Source organism: Cricetulus griseus (assembly GCF_003668045.3).
Source record: "Cricetulus griseus strain 17A/GY chromosome 1 unlocalized genomic scaffold, alternate assembly CriGri-PICRH-1.0 chr1_1, whole genome shotgun sequence".
Taxonomy (NCBI): Eukaryota; Metazoa; Chordata; class Mammalia; order Rodentia; family Cricetidae; genus Cricetulus; species Cricetulus griseus.
Window position 1 is genome coordinate 228,493,423 of NW_023276807.1, and position 17,960 is coordinate 228,511,382.

At 40.4% G+C, this 17,960-nt stretch overlaps 1 pseudogene; it reads left to right on the forward strand.

Annotated features, from left to right (window-relative positions):
- LOC100761872 overlaps positions 1-16,663 on the forward strand; it is a 99,393-nt pseudogene extending 82,730 nt beyond the window's left edge.
- Positions 16,664-17,960: the final 1,297 nt, after the last annotated feature.

Sequence of the window (17,960 nt, forward strand, 5' to 3'; positions counted from 1 at the left end):
CGTGATAAAACTGAACATTCTACACTTTTTCCAGAGTATAAATCAATTTATTTCAGATTTCCTGCTACAGAGATAACACAAAATCTGACTTTGGCACACAATTAGTCACTATAAAGCCATTTACTAAAAAGTCAGAATTAAAGTATTTTATAGCCTATCAAGTGTGCCAGCTGGTGAAGGGCATTCCTAAGGACAGTCAGTAAAAGCCTTGGACCTTGGCACAAGAAGTACCAGCCTCAGAGCCTTGACAAACATGTGTCCCAAGGGGCTCCCCACCACCTGGGGACACCCTGTTGACTTACCCAGGAGGTTGAAATAGCCTTGAGTACCAGATTCAGTGGAGTTGCATAGAAATTTTTTTCTCATTTTCATTTTGTTTTGTAATTACTTTCTTTAGTGTTCCTTTTTATCAGTTCAGTTTCTCTTTGAAAATGCTATCTTGCTTCTTTTAAATTAACCCCCAAAATTACTTTTTATTTGGAATGGGGATAAGGAAAATTAGGATTTATTGTTTAAAATGTTCAATGCATGATCTTTGCAGAAAATCAGAAAATACAGAGATGAATAAGAAAAATGTAAATGAATAGCTCATCTTCCTTATGCACGCATTGTTAGTATCTCATGGTGTTTTTCTCTGAAACATTTCTATGACAGGAAGTAGATGTGGATAGCTTTTACAGGATTCATATGGATATTTTCTATAGGAAAATGTAATAGTAATTTTACCACAGAGCAGTATAGAGAGTGGCCATTTCATAATTATTTTATTTTGTTTTAATTACTCATATTTACATATCCATTCCCCCACATTCCCTCACCCTCCCATCCTCTCAAGTTCCCCACCCTACGACTCCTCCCAAGAAATAGTGAGGCCCTCCACCAAGGACCTTCAAAGTCTGTCATATCGTTTGAGGGAGGGCCTGGGCCCTCCTTGCAGTGTCTGGGCTGTAATAGTATCCCTCCACAGGGAGTTGTCTCCCGATGTCCATTTGTGCTCTATGGAAAAAGAGTAGCTCCACTGTTAGAGGACCCATAGACTGTCTTGGGCTCCTAGCTGGCACCCACATTCAGAGGGGTTGGTTTGGTCCAATGCTGTTTCCCAGCTTTATGACTAGGGTCTCCATTCTATCAGTAGATCAGTTCCACTGTTTATACAGGTCTCTCCAGACCCGTCTTGGCTCCTTTGCTCATCCCTCCTCACTCTCCATGATTGGATTCCAGGAGTATGGTTCAGTGCTTAGCTGTAGGTGTCTGTTTCTGCTTTGAACAACAACTGAATGAAGACTCTCTTTCCTCTCCCTGCCCCTGGGCTCCAATTTGGTCAGGCGTTCTTGTCTCCCTCCCCTTCTTTGAGGGACTGTGCAATCTTCTCTTGGGGTCCTCCTTGTTTCCTAGCTCCTCTGGCAATGTGGATTGTAGGCTACTGATCCTTTGCTCTATGTCTAAAAATCAATCAAAAATGAGTGAGTACATACCATGTTTATCTTTTTGTGATTGGGTTCCCTCACTCAGGATAGTTTCTTCTAGTTCCATCCATTTGCCTGTGAATTTCAAGATTCCATTGCATTTTTCCTCTGAGTAGTACTCCATTGTGTACATATACCACAATTTTTCTATCCATTCTTCAATTGAGGGGCATCTATGTTGGTTCCAGGTTCTGGCTATTACAAATAATGTTACTATGATCATAGTTGAACATATGTCCTTATTGTATGAGTGTGCATTCTTTGGGTAAATGCCCAAGAGAGGGATTGCTGGATCTTGAGGTAGACTGACTCCCATTTTCCTGAGAAACTGCAATACTGCTTTCCAAAGTGGCTGTACAAGTTTGCACTCCCACCAGCACATCCTCTCCACATCCTCTCCAGCATAGATTATCATTGGTGTTATTGATTTTAGCCATTCTGGCAGGAGTAAGATAGCATCTCAGAATTGTTTTGAGCTGCATTTCCCTGATGGCTAAGGATGTTGAGCACTTTCCCGAGTTTCTTTCAGCCATTTTGGAGTCTGTTGTTGAGAATTCTCTATTTAGTTGGGCACTCCATCTTTTAACTTCATTGTTTGGTGTTTTGGTGGCTAGCTTCTTGAGTTCATTGTATATTTTGGTGATCAGCCCTCTGTCAGATGTGGGGTTGGTGAATATCTTTTCCCATTCTGTGTGCTGGCATTTTGTCTTGCTGACTGTGTCCTTTGCTTTACAGAAGCTTCTCAGTTTCAGGAGGTCCCATTTATTAATTGTCATCTCAATGTTTGTGCTACTGGTGTTTTGTTCAGAAAGTGGTTTCTTGTACCAATTTGTTCAAGGGTGCCACCTACCTTCTCTTCTAGGAAGTCAGTTTGGCTGAATTTATGTTTAGGTCTTTGATCCATTTGGACTTAAGTTTAGTGCATGGAGATAGATATGGATCAATCTGCAATCTTCCACATGTCCAAATCCAATTATGCCAGCACCATTTGTTGAAGATGCTTTCTTTTTTTCCCATTGTATAAATTTAGCTTCTTTGTCAAATATCAGGTGTTCATAGGTGTGTGAGTTAATATCAGGGTTTCCAATAGATTCCATTGGTCAACCTGTCTATTTTTGTGCCAATACCAAGATTTTTTCAGGACTATGGCTGTATAATAGAGCTTGAAGTCAGGGATGGTGATGCCACCAGAAGTTTTATTGTACAGGGTTGTTTGGCTATCCTGGGTTTTTTGTTTTTCCATATGAAGTTGAGTACTATCCTTTCAAGGTCTGTGAAGAATTGTGTTGGGATTTTAATGGGAATTGGATTGAATCTGTAGATTGCTTTTGGCAAGATTGCCGTTTTTTACTATGTTGATTCTACCTATCCAAGAGAATGAGAGATCTTTCCATTTCCTGGTATCTTCTTTAATTTCTTTCTTTAAAGACTCTAAGTTCTTACTATGCAGGTCTTTCTCATTTTTGGTTAGTGTTACCCCAAGATATTTTATGTTGTTAGTTGCTATTGTGAAGGGTGATGTTTCTCTGATTTCTTTCTCAGTGCATTTATCTTCTGTATATTGTAGGGCTACTGATTTTTTTCAGTTAATCTTGTTTCCTGCCACTTTGCTGAAGGTGTTTATCAGCTGTAGTAGTTCCTTTGTAGAGTTTTTTGGGTCACTTATGTAAACTATCGTATCATCTGCAAATAGTGAGAGTTTGACTTCTTCCTTTCCGGTTTATATTCCCTTGATCTCCTTTTGTTGTCTTATTGCTCTAGCCAGCACTTCAAGGACAATATTGAAGAGATATGGAGAGAGCAGACAGCCTTGTCTTGTTCCTGATTTTAGAGGAATCACCTTGAGTTTCTCTCCATTTAGTTTGATGTTGGCTGTTGGTTTGCTGTATATTGCTTTTATCATGTTTAGGTATGTTTCTGTTATTTGTGATTTCTCCAAGTCCTTTGTCATGAAGGGATGTTGGATTTTGTCAAAAGCTTTTTCAGCATCTAGTGAGATGATCATGTGGTTTTTCTTTTTCAGTTTGTTTATTACGTGGATTACATTGATGGATTTCTGTATGTTGAACCATCCCTGCATTCCTGTGATAAAAACCAACTTGATCATGGTGGATGGTTTCTCTGATGTGTTTTTGAATTCGATTCGCCAGTATTTTGTTGAATATTTTTGCGTCAATGTTCATGGGGGATATTGGTCTGCAATTCTCTTTTTCGTTGTGTCTTTGTGTGGCTTGTGTACCACACAAGGTAATTGGTAGGGTAGCCTCATAAAAAGAGCTTGGCAATGTCCCTTCTGCTGGTATTGTATGGAACAATTTGAGGAGTACTGGTATTAGCTTTCCTTTGAATTTCTGGTAGAATTCTCAGTGAAGCCATTTGGCCTTGGGCTTTTTTTTTGGTTGGTAGGATTTGATGACTGCTTCTATTTCATTTGGGGTTTTAGGTCTATTTAACTTGCTTATCTGTTCTTGATTTAATTTTGGTAAGTGATATCTATCCAGAAAATTGTCCATTTCCTTTAGATTTTCCAATTTTGTGGAGTACAGGTTTTCAAAGTATGACCTGATGATTCTCTGGATTTCTTCAGTGTCTGTTGTTATATGAGAGTTAATAATTTTCCTAAAGCAGTGTGGTACCATAGCAAGTGTGGTACCTAAAGCAGTGTGGTACCATAGCAACACAATGTTCTCATTATCTTAACCTCTGCAATTTCTTTTCTTGATTTTGTTATTGTGTGGCAGACTTTGAGGAACTCCCAAGGAGGGCCTTATGCTCCCTGGGGAGCGGTGGGGGGCTGATGGGGGATGGGGGAAGGGGGAGGGAGAAAGGATTGACATGTGAACAAGCTTGTTTCATTTTTCTTTTTTACTTCTTTTTTTCTTATTTAAATTCTTTAATTACCACTCATATTTACATATCCATCCCCCCATTCCCTCACCCTCCCATCCTCCCATGTTCCCCACCAACCTCCCCCCAACCCATCCCCAAATTCCTCCCCAGAGATAATGAGGCCCTCCACCAGGAACCTTCAAAGTCTGTCATATCATTTGGGGGAGGACATGGGCCCTCCTTGCTGTATCTGGGCTGCAATAGTATCCCTCCATAGGGAATGGGCTCCCAAAGTCCATTTGTGCTCTAGGTTCAAAGACTGGCTCCAACTGGTAGAGGTCCAATAGACTGTCTTGGCCTCCTAGCTGGCACCCACATTCAGAGGGCTTGGTTTGGTCCAATGCTGTTTCCACAGCTTTATGACTAGGGTCTCCATGCTCTCACTAGGTCGGGTCAACTGTTGCTTCAGGTTTCTACAGAAAAGTCTTGGCTTCTTTGCTCATCCCTCCTCCCTCTCCACAATTGGATTCTGGGGGTATGGTTCAGTGCTTAGCTGTGGATGCATGTTTCTGCTTTGAACTGGATGAAGTCTCTAGGAATGATAACCAAGGTAGACACCAATCTCATTATAGGGGAAGGGCATCAATGGCATTTTCTCCACCACTGCTTAGATTCTTAGTTGGGTCATCCCTATGGATCCCCTAACATTTCCCCTGTGCCAGACCTCTCTCCATATTGTCTCCCTCTATCAAGGCATCTCCTTTCTTGCCCTCCTCTATTCTTCCCCTCTCTCAGGCCTCTTGTTCTCCTCCCCAAGACCCTTTTTTCTTTCCCACCTCCTTCCTTTCCACCCATGCTCCATGATTCCACTTTGTTCAGGGGTTCTTGTCCCCCTCCCTTTCTTTGAGGTACTATGCAATCTTCTCTTGGGGAAGAGAAGGAAGGAAATCCTCCTTGTTTCCTAGCTCCTCTGGTAGTGTGGATTGTAGACAAGTAATCCTTTGCTCTATGTCTAAAAACCATATATGAGTGAGTACAAACCATGTTTATCTTTTACCTCACTCAGGATGGTTTCTTCTAGTTCCATCCATTTGCCTGTGAATTTCAAGATTCCATTGCTTTTTTCCTCTGAGTAGTACTCCATTGTGTAAATGTACAGCATTTTCTCTGTCCATTCTTCAGTTGAGGGGCATCTAGGTTGCTTCCAGGTTCTGGCTATTACAAACAATTTTTCTATGAACATGGTTGAACATATGTCCTTGTTGTATGGATGTGCATTATTTGCCTATATGCCCAAGAGAGGGATTGCTGGATCTTGAGGTAGACTGATTCCTATTTTCCTGAGAAACTGCCATACTGATTTCCAAAGTGGCTGTACAAGTTTGCACTCCCACCAGCAATGGAGGAGTGTTCCTCTTTCTCCACATCCTCTCCAGCATAGATTGTCATTGGATTTACTGATTTTAACCATTCTCATAGGAGTAAGATGGTATCTCAGCTTGTTTCTAATTTGAACTAATAAGATAATAATAACAGTAAAGGACTATTTTCTCAAAATATGTAGTCTTTTATTGTCTTCTTGGTGAAGTAGAATATTTGTAGTCTAATTGGTAAATGCTCCTGGCAAAGACTTGTTTTCTACCTTCACCTAATGTGGTAGTTTGAATACAATTGCCCCCTATAATCTCATAGGGAGTGGCACTAATGATGGTTTTGCCTCTTTTCACATAGCAGAATAAGGATCATCTTAGGCAGTGCAATGGTCTTAGTCCTTGTGCTGGGAAATGTGTAGCCCAAGTAAGTAACTGGAGTTACAAGCATATGCTGTAGTCTCTGTTACTCCAGCATGAATGTGTACCAGTTGGGGATTGGTAAAAAAGTGTGTATTTGATTCAGCAAACCTGGTGTATGGTTTGAGAGCATGTGTTTCTAACAAGCTCCTCAGTGGCAAGCAGTGATGCTGCATGGGGACCACACTTTGAGTATGGAGGCATCCAGGAGATACATGCTATAAAGCTGGTTTTATAAACTCTTTTTATTAATTTCATTGCATCCTTAAATACATAACATTTAAAAATGTGTTAGTCTTCCTATACAAATTCAATTTAAAGCATATATTTTGAGTTGATCATATGGAAAGTATTGTTGTTATAATGAAGAAAGAAAAATACTTGACCTATTTCATAGGATCCCTGAGGAGGGAAAACACATAAAGAAATGAAAACCACATGTTTTAAGGGTATGTGTACCTATAAATTAACAGAGGTATATAAATGCATTTCCTATACCTGCTATGAAAACTTTAGACTGGAGTTGACATTTTGACAGTGTGTAAAGAATACAGTGCAGTTTGGTCCTATTGTCTCCAAGACGCCTGTGTTTTAAAGGCCCAAGTCCTACCCACCCCATCTTTAATAGGTGGGGCCTGGTGGAAAACAGTTGGTTCACTGGAGGTATGCCCCTGATAGGGATATGCAGGCTCTGACCCCTCAGTATCCTGTGTTTGTTACCCAGCCACTTTGAGTTTAACAAGCGTCCTCTGCCATGCATTCAGCCATGATGAACCAAGGCTGCCTCAGGCCCCAAGCTGAAATCTCAGTGACTGTGGACCCAAAACCCCAAGTCGACATTGTTCCCTTTTGATGGGCTCACCTGTTTTCTTACAGTAACAGGGGGCTGACACATGTCCTCATGGACAATGCTTAGAAACATACCATGAGTTGGAAGGACCCAAGCCAGGACCGAGCTTTGGTGGCTTCTAAAGTTTTGGTTTATGTTTGGAGCAAGCATGCCACATGGCTAAGGGGGCGTCTTCAATACTTCAGCCATTAGCCCTTCCTTCATCCTCAACTTTGTTATGTGTCCTGTGGCCATAATGAGAGAAGATTGAAGGAGACACTAGTTAGGAAGTACTCTGGATTGCTGGTATCAAAGTCTCTAGTTAGGATTATAAAGGATATGATACCGGTAGAGAGAATATTACATTTCAGCCAACAGAAGTGATAGATCCTTAGGCATATGTTGTTTTAATATCATAAATTAATATACTTACAGCATAGAATATCAAGTCATTGTGTCATTAATTTACATTTTAAATTACATACTCCTAATAGAGGAATAACTTGCTAAGAGGAAAACGACATATACATTTGTTCTGATGGGACACAGGAGAGTATGTAAAAAAAAAAAAAAAACTGCATTGATGGTAGCTGACATCCTGGAACATCTAGTCTTGGTACATCGTTACAACACATTCACATGCATTGCACATTGGGACACTTCCAGAACACATCATGTTATATTTGCCTGCCAGTGATTGACAGGGCAGAGGTTGTGAAAATGACTGTGTGTCTTTATGCATGTGTTTATTAGATGTTTACTGCAATTTAAATATTCTGGATACATTTTAAAATCAGAAAACGCAGTCTGTAGGCTCTTCTGAAACAATCTGTAATGCATGAAAATACAAGTGACATAAACTTGATATGAATATTTATTTCCTGAACATCTGCTTGAATACAAAATATACAGTTTAAGGAAGCCCAACATGAAAAAAAAAAAAGACAGCTAAGAGCATAAGCATTTAAGAAGAACATTATCTTGAAAGAATTAGATCTCACTTGGTGACAGTTAGGCATATATTGGGCATGTGAAATGACAAAGAACAACAAAAGGAATCATTAGCTGAAGTTACAGAATGCTAATGAAATTATAAGAATAACTGTACAAACTTCATAGTATTTAATCAATACTTAAAATATATTTGAATAAAAGTTTAATAAAAACAGACTAAAATATTTTAATAGAACAAGTTTGCATATTAGCCCTTTTCCAGATAACTCATTTTCTGGCCCCCCAAAATGTGTAAAAAGAAAAGACCCCCAACATGTTTTGTATTCTGTGTTAGCACATGACGGCTTTTATATGTAATCCGTGGCAATATGTCTTTTAATGGTAGCATTATACTTTGTAAGCTCTTTTGTCCAGCAGAAGTTATCAGAGTGCAAGAAGAATATTTTCACTTTGTAATCGAATGGTTTGAGGGTCACTGATATGAGCTATCGTGGAAAAGTTTGCTAGAATTTGCAATGATTCCTTTAGTCCAGGTTTTTGTTTGTTTGCTTTTTTGCTTTGCTGTTTGATTTGTTGTTGTTGCTGCTGTTGTTGAGACACTCTACTACTGTTGTAGTCTCTTCGGTGCTTCTGGGTAGTTTCAGATTTTTATAGCACATTTTATTCAATTTTGCTGGGTCATATGTATCAAAGGACTTACTATTTCATCTAGATTTTTCAGCCTTTGAGAATATAAACTTTGAAATTATTCTCTAATGATTGTCTGAATTTTATTGGAATCTGTTGTCATTTCTCATTTCTAATTTTGTTAATTTGGTCTTCACTCTTTTCGGTTAAATTGGCCAGGGGTTTTGGTTAGATTGGCGAAGGACTTTGGTTACGTTGGCTGAGAGTTTTCATTACTTTGGCTGAGGGTTTGCTAATCCTGCCATGTGTTTTTGAAGACTAACCTGTTGTTCCATGTGTTAGTATTTTAGTTCCATTCCACTGACTTCTGCCTGATCTTTGTCGTTTCTTGCTGTGTGCTACTTTGCAGTCTGGCTTCTGCTTGTTTTTTGCTTGTTGAGCCAAAACTATGCTACTTTTTACTTTTGTTAATGAGCCTATCCTGGTTACAGATCTTCCTCTCAGAGCTGCCTCAGTTATGCCTCAGACTTCTGGTGATATGTGCATTCATTTTCATTTGACTCTAGGAATTTTTAAGATATCCTATGATTTCTTTGAGTGATCCCACGGGTCATTAAAGAGTGAATTGCTCACTTTACATGTTTGTGCATAGTTTCTGGAACTTTTCTTTTTGCTATTGAATTTATAGTTCTGTTGTACTATCACTTGGTAAGAGAAATAAGTTATTTTGTCTTGTTAAAACTCGCTCTGTGGTCTGGAATGTGGACCATTTTGGAGAAGGATGCTAAGGAGAATGCGTATTGTGTTCCTGTGGGGGTGAAATAGTCTATCATTGTCCATGAAGTCTATTTGATCCGTGGTGTGGTTTAAATCTGAAGTTTCTCTTCTGATTTCCACATTGGATCACCTATCTAGGCATGGGAATGTGGTATGGAAATCTCTGTTATTGTATCAGTGCTTGTCTGAACCATCAAGCCTTTTGATTTATGAAGTCTGAAGGTCCATATATAGTGCACATATGTTTACAGTTGTCATATCTTCTTTATGATGGTTCCATTCATTAGTATGTAGTGGTCTATATTATCACCTCTGAATAACTTTTGTTTTCTGTATACTTTACTGGGTATGAGAACAGTTGCACAGCTTGTTTTTGGCTTCCATCTGCATGATAGATAGGCTTCTAGTCATTGCATCTCTGTCTGTGAGTTGAGTATCATTTCTAGGGAGGAAATTTTTCTTATAGAAAACATAGTCAGGTCTAATTTTTCTAATCTAGTCAGCCCAATTGTGTCTCTTATTGGTGAATTGAGGCCATTTACATTAAGGTGACTATGTGTGAATGGTGTTTAATTCTGTACTGCAGGTAGTGGCTTTACTGGTTCGTTCATGTAGCCTTTGTTAGCTTTTTCCTCATCTTTTAACATTAGGATTTTGCTGATTTAGTGTGTTAGATGTATACATTACTTCATAGCACTCCTCTGCTCATCTGTTTTCTCTCAGGTATATGCTCACATGATTTATATTTTATTCTTTCTTTATAGTATTTCTTTAAGTACCTTTTATGTCTTGCTTGTGATAAGCTGCCTTTGTTAGTGCGTGTTTTCAAATGTTCTTATTTTTCTATCGACTTTAAAGATAGCTTTGTTATATATAGCAGTCTTGAGCGACACTTTCAGAATTTTATATATTTATATATAAAATATAAATATGTATATTTATGTGTAAAATATAAATATGCATATCTATATATAACATATAAATATACAGTATATATATATAATATATACATATATATTATTTCATGTTGCTTTATTGCACATTCTCTTGAATCTTTCAGTTGCTGATGAAATACTGTTATTTGGATGTCTTCTATAGATGAGCTGACATTGTTTCCCTATGCAGTTTTTGATACTGTTACTTTGCCTTGAAAAGAAGTAACCAAAGCTGAACATAGCTCCATCCTCCCAGGTATCTGTCTGGGTACCACTCATTATATTACACTTCGCTTTCTGTTGGTGTGGTGTACACCATGACCAAAGTGACTTGGAGAGGAAAAGCTTACACATTCGGGTCACAGTTCACCATTGAAGGAAGTCAAGGCAGGGATTTAAGCAGACTAGAGGCAGACAGCATTTAAGAAGACTGCTACTTTTCCTGGTCTGCATAACTGGATTTCTTACACAGCTGCCAAGTTATGGTCCTGCCCACAGTGGGCTGGGCTATCTTATATCAATTAGCAATCAAGAAAATGCCTCATAGAGTTGCCACAAGCCAATCTGATGAAGTAATTCTGTAATCGAGACTCAGATATTTCTGGAATAGGTAAAGTCAACTAGGAGACCCATTTTTTCCCCCTTTGGACTTCCCAGAAAGCTTTCAATACCTTTATGGATTCCCAAAGCTTTCTCTGTTCTTTGAGTCAGATTTATTTTTTCTTTGAGTCTTCCTGACATGTCACACAAAAGCAGGTCATAGTCTAACATCCCAGAAATCTCAAGATCTTTGCTGATATCCGAGGGTCCAGAATCAGTATTTTAAATTATATTTGTAAAAGTAGCATACAATATGACTTATGAGGCAAAGATGTAGTCCTGCACATTTCCTGGAGGTTTAAAAGATTTAATTAAAGTGTGTTTCTACTTACTCTCTAAGAAATTGAGATATTTCAGATGAAATTTTAATCTAACATCCTTATTTATAGATTCTTAGGTACAGGGTAAAACAAACAAAATTGAATACAGTAAAATAAGCAAACAATAAATATGCAGAAGCTGCCATGCAAAACTTCCCACTCCAAAAGTGAATATTTCAGAATTCTCATTGTGATCTTTTACAGTATATTATAGGGTCACCAAATTCAAATTACAAAGGAAAAGAACAAATAGCCCATTTACATTCGATATACACATATTCTCTGTGTATACTCATTCAAACACTAATGCCTTTTTCTTTTCAGACATCCTAGGAGCTGGCCAGAGTATGTTCCACAAAGAGACATGGAAAGTGCTAGAAACAAATAGGAACATCACACTTTGAGGCTTACATTACAATTTACCTTACTATTCCTTATGATTTTGCATTCCAATGTGTTTTCTGCAGTGTGAGAAGGAACAAATGCATTTTTACAGTTAGTGATACAGCTTGGTGGTAAGTGCTTGCAAGGTATGAACAAACAGTGCCATGGGTTCCATCCTGTACACCACACATGTGTGCGTGTACACACACACACACACACACACACACACACACACACACACAGAGAGAGAGAGAGAGAGAGAGAGAGAGAGAGAGAGACAGAGACAGAGACAGAGACAGAGACAGAGTCAGACAGAGAAAGAGACAGAGAGAGAGAGAGGCTCAATTTACTTTCTGATGGGAAATTGTAATAAAACCCAGTTTCCCAGACACTGTTCTTATTGGATGCATCACTTTCTCCTATGTACTAAAACAACAACAAAAGCATGTGGCAGTAGTTTTAAAACTGTCTTACCTGCATTTTCAGTGGCAAAGTATTAACTATAGAGTTCTTGTGTCTACCTGTACTGCCAAACAGGGAAGAGTGGCTGGGAGCCAAATTATTTAAAAACTTTACAATTTTGGCCTGCCCCTCACTGTAGGCACACTGCCAATCCAACCCTTTTGTCATTTTTTTTCTATCAGAGCCCAGTTGTCACCCAACTCTGAAAAGGTATCTAGGATAACTTTGTGAGATCAGGTGTGGTAATTTTAATGTCATTGACCCCCACAATCTCACAAGGAGAGGAGGTGTGGCTTTGTTTTTCCTTTATAAGAGTCCCTGTGCTCATGGTGTCTCTTCACACTCTTCACAGCAATAAAAACCCAAGACACAAATGTAGTTCTTTTCTGAATAAAGAGTGGCCAATATTATAATTTCAAATATATATATATATATATATATATATATATATATATATATATATATATATGAGAGAGAGAGAGAGAGAGAGAGAGAGAGAGAGAGAGAGAGAGAGAGAGGCAAAGGCAAAGTGACTAAGTTTTGTTTGAAATTTAAAGGACTTAAGAAATTACTTTTCAGATCCAGGGGATTATGACTTAAATGTGAAATATATCAGGCTTCTGTTTGTTGGCTCTTTTTTTTCAACATAACACTTAACACACAATGTTTATACATGTTGTATTTAGTTGTTCCACCATGGCAATGGTGGCTTCTCTGTGACCGGGTCTTGGGGACCAGAATCTCTGAGTGGAAACATTGGTTTAGACATGCCAAGAGGGCACGGATCCTAGAGTCCATATTTGAATCAGTTATTGTCAGCCATGTTGATGTGGCCAACTGTACCCTACCACGTGCCACATGGGGACTGAGAATTGGCATAATCACAGGAAGATGGCTACCTGGTTGCCCTGCTCCTTCAGAGACTCCGTTACTTTCACTGTTTACTTAGAATCCTCTTCTGCCTGTCCTGTCAGTTCGTGTGTGTGTGTGTGTGTGTGTGTGTGTGTGTGTGTGTGTGTGTGTGTGTGTGTGTGTGTACTTGTGCATATGTGTGCATGTGGAGGGGGGTATTCACAATTACCCTCCAGCCTCATTGACTGTGTGAGCCCAGTGGAGCCTGTTTGGGGGATGCTGCTTATGCCTCTGGTGTACTATCTGGTGGATAACCAAACTTCCCAGGCTGACTTGATGTGACAGCCTTTTCTCAGCCCCACATGGAGAACTACTCTTGGGTTTTCTTCTTGCCTTTCTGGCTCCTGCAATTCTGTTCAGGGGAAGCTGCCATTTACTTATTTTTAGCACAGTGGTGGGTTGAAAGGAACCTTTGCATGGATTGTTTACTATTTTAGGAGAGGTTTTTTTTTTTTTTCTTCAAAGCCCTTTTCTTTTGTCTTCTGTTTTTTCTTCTCACCCCTTTTTTTATCCATCCTTCATTTACCTGAAAACTTCACCTTGTCTTCTTAATTTCTTCCACTCTTCTTTGTTATTTATTTATTTTTAATAATGAGATTATAAGTGTCCAGAGCTTTCATGTTCTCTGCAATCCCATTTTTATCTCCTTCTATCTTTTCACCCCCATATATTCTTTTTTTTGTTTTACTTGGATTTTTTTTATTTTATAAGTTCAAATTAGGAACAAGCTTGCTTCAGATGTCAATCCCTTCTCCCTCTCCCTCCCCTCTCCCCCCAACATCCCACTGCCCCTAGCCATCCCCCCCTCCACTCCCCAGGCAGGGTAAGGCCCTCAAAAGGGGCTCCCCAAAGTCTACCACATCATCCTGGGCCAGGCCTAGGCCCTTCCCCATGTGTCCAGGTCAAGAGAGCATCCCTTCACAAGCACCCCATATATTCTATCATTATGTTTTCATTCTCATTTCTACTCTCTGGACAATTTCATTTTTAGTAACCCTTCCCATTCATATACAGAAGACCTCCTGGGAAGGAGAAAATGGTCTCATTATTTGAGGTTGCTTATAACTATTTAACAGGACATGTTTCATTCCCATTTCCTGGACATCTATTTACTGCATTCATCTCTAGAATAATCAAAACCACTTTCACTATGTCAGTTTGTAGAGATCAGAGTGGAAGTTGATTGTCTGAAGTAGCTAGAACTCACCATGGGATGCTAGTTCTGTGTGCATACTCTCCATGTGTAGAGAGATGCCAGCTCCATCTTACTCAAATTTCTTCTTAAATTGCTGTTGGAGTCAATAGCCTAGTTGTTGCTGTGATTCATTCTACTTTGACGTGAATGAATGAGGCAGGCTGTGATTTCTACTTGATTTCATTGCCTGTAATGCTGAGAGTGTATGCATTTTGTTGAGATGGCTGTTATGTCTTCATTGTCGCATTTTCACGTAATATTCTTATTTGTTTTATCTCTTGTTCTGTTTTGAAGTGTGTTTTCCTTGATGTGTGTATGTGTGAGTGTGCTCATTTATTCAGGAAAAAATGAAGGAAGCCTGACAGTCAAAGGCAGCCATAAAACCCCAACCCCAATAGAATACAGCATCCTTCGCTTCCTTTCACTGTAGCCTGGGGAGGAAAGTGATGATTGCATCCACAATGGGCATATACCTAGGAGGAGACAGAGTGATGATGACATTTAACACAGATTCTTTATATGGGGTAAGGGCAAAGAACCATTATAATGGGCAGGATCTTGGTTCCTGTATATTCTTCCTGGTTCCAGTATATTCTTCTCCCATACCGAGTGCAGATTTAGGAAATTCAGAGCAAAAATGTGCATGTGTCTGTGCCATGGTCTTCTAAATATAGCTGGGGGAATAAGTCACTTCTCTGTTCCTGAGGCTGGAGAAAGGAGCCAGTCATGCGAGAAATGCAGCAGAGCCATCATTCCAGAGCTAATAGGAGATGAAGTTGTGACTTTATTTGACTTAACCTCTTTAAGGAGGAGGGTGACGAGCTTATCTACTGTGCTAAATGTGAAGCTAGAAGGTTTCACAAAGAATTCTTGAGCTTTGTCTTCCAGTGATGAAGATGGTATTAAAGATATTTTCATGTCTGCTCTTGTCAACTACCCTATTCTGTTCTCTAGTGATTTTGTGGCTTCTGTCTGGCTATGTTGTACCAAGACAGCCTTTTTGCATTTGTGTGTCTCAGTTGTAAGGGGTCACTAAGCTCTTTGGTGCCTATTATGGCAAACTGTTAGCATGAATCTTACTCTGTTTCTGGATGCTAGGGCTGGGACCTTCTATATCTTTTCTGTCTCCCTCTTTTCCTTGCTTGCTTCTTTTATACATGTGTCTCTTGTTTGGTTCTTCAGCAAAAGAAAAAAAATGCAGAGGGAGGGAGAAATTGGCTCCTCTTGTAAACATCCCCCAAGAAGTCCTTAACATTTGATGAGAAAATTTGGTTCACTTTACAGTTCACCCATGTGTTCAAAATCCAGTGTCTTAAAACTCAACAATATAAAAGCTAACAACCAAACTTATAAAATGATGGAGAGATATGATCATTGAAACATCCCACTAAAGAAGATATGTCAAGAAGCAGACTGTTGTTCCCAGTGTTATAGCATTCTGTTCTGGCCCTAGTGGGCACTACACATACATGGCACATATGCAAACATGCAGGCAAAATACGTATACATAAAATGCATAAATAATAATCTATTCTGTATTTTAAATAATGATCATTTATCAGACATGTCTTTAGCATACACCTTTTCCCAGGTTGTGTTTGGTCTTTGATTCTCTTGATGTTAGTATTTTTATTTTATTTATTTATTAGGTGTGTGTGTGTGTGTGTGTGTGTGTGTGTGTGTGTGTGTGTATTCATATTGGGCATATGTCGCGACTGCCTCGACCAGCAAGGAAGACACAACGCTGAGACTCTTCCTTAAGCAGTTTACTTAGGAACCTTGAACAATTTTCTGACCCCGGGGAAAGCCCGCCCACAGCTTAAAAGCACTCTTGCCAGCCAACCTCAGAACACCACGTGGCTAAGGCGGATAGGCTCACATTTGCTGATGCAAGTTTGAATCTTAGACCAAGCCAAATAAGGAGTTGTTTATTCCAGAGAGCGCTCACCCTCGGGATGGTGGAAGGTGGAAACCTGCGCCATCTTTAAGGCGCAGTGCATCGCAGCTCTCCACAGTTCCCCCTTCTTTATTAAAAAACAGAGCAGGTGAAGATAGAGCCCGATCCCCGGTGTGCAAACATGGGATAATGTATTGGTGACACCCACAAACTCTACGCCTGCGGTGACCCAAACCCATCCTGTACCTATTTTCCCAGGGGAAGGATCTTGGGTACAACCTTCATGCAATCGGGCTTGTCTTCCGAGGGTAGCCTAGCTGCATACAAGCAAACCCTCATGCAGTGCTTAGCCTCACACCCTGCTTAAGAGAGCATTTTAGTTCTTAATAGTGGCCAACCAGGCCTGGGGGGACTGCCCTGCCTCTATGGCAGTAAAGGCTTGAATAATCATAGCTGCATCGCACTTTTGCGTAACCCTAATCCTGCATATACACCACAGGCAGACCAGAGAGACCATAAGCAAGAGGCCTGCTAACACTCCCATGCCCGCCCACTCTTTCAAACGATCCATGGCGGAGTTCAATCAGGAAGTCAGGCCGCTCGCAAGGGATAGGTCTATTCGGGTGGAGTTCACATGCACGATAGCCATCCTGAGTTCTCTCGTGGTGTCTTCCAAACTCGGATGACCAATTCTGTAATAGAAACTGAGATAATCTTTTAAACTTCGATTGGTGGTAAAAAGGCGTGGGAAAACCCCTGCATTATACATCCATACAAAGCCCGGCAAGGGACTCAACCAGAGCCACAGTGAAGGATGCAGTAACTCCATAAGTCCTCACAGACTCTGCTAGGGCCTTGATAATTTTAAAGTCTAAAGGCTCGTGATACCTCTGCCCCTGTGGGTCTAAGAATACCGGGCAAGCGAGGCGCAACTCTGAGCGAACTTCCCGCCAGACCTGAGGGCAGTGTGAGGCTCCTTCGCCACCGCCTCCACCATCTCCTTCTGTCTTATTGTAAGGAGGCGGCGTGGACGGGGTTTCGGCTGGGGTTTCCCTTTCATTTTCAAGAGCGAGGGACCTTTTGAACTCAGGCTTCTCCCGTTTCCCTTTTATCCTTTTTACTTTGGTTCTCTCTAGCTGCTCTATTAGTGCTTGGAGTTCCTCTTCATCCTCTGTGTCCCCCTCGGAACTGGAGAACTCTGTCTCCTCCAATTCCTTAAGACTCGGGTAGATTTTCTCACTGTTAGCTTCCTCGGATCGCTCCTCCTGAAGGGAGTCAAGAGCCGCCTGTCCCTGTTCAAGTGCCTCACTGCATCTCTTGTCCTCCAGGCAGCCTCTCACTAATCTCCAGACAGAACGGACACCCGGCTTCAGTGTCCCCTGTTCCCAACCAAAATCTAGGTCCCTCCCCAATTTTTCCCATGAAGGGACTGTAAGCTGTCCAGTGTTTGCAAACCAGGGTGCTATTATGTCCACCTGCTCTAAAAACTTATCTAGGGTGCTTCGTTTTAGTTTTAAGCCCTTCAAGCGAAGCAACTCATTTAGGGCCACAAAAATAGGGTGCGAGATCGACGTGCCCATATTTACGTATCTACAACGAAAGGAAAAATTTATCACTACTCTAGTCACAGTCCTTAGATTCTTCCCCCCCCCCTTTCTCTTTACCTACAGAGAAAGGAAAACTTATCATCGCTCTAGACGAGGTCCATAGATTTTCTGCCCTCTTCATGGAACCTTAATTTTATCCCTCTTACCTGGGACTTACCAGTGCACTGCCCTGGCTGCAGAAGGTTCTGAGTCTCCTCAGAGGAGGACGTCCCGTACGGGCCACCACTTGTTGCGACCGCCTCGACCAGCAAGGAAGACACAACGCTGAGACTCTTCCTTAAGCAGTTTACTTAGGAACCTTGAACAATTTTCTGACCCCGGGGAAAGCCCGCCCACAGCTTAAAAGCACTCTTGCCAGCCAACCCCAGAACGCCAC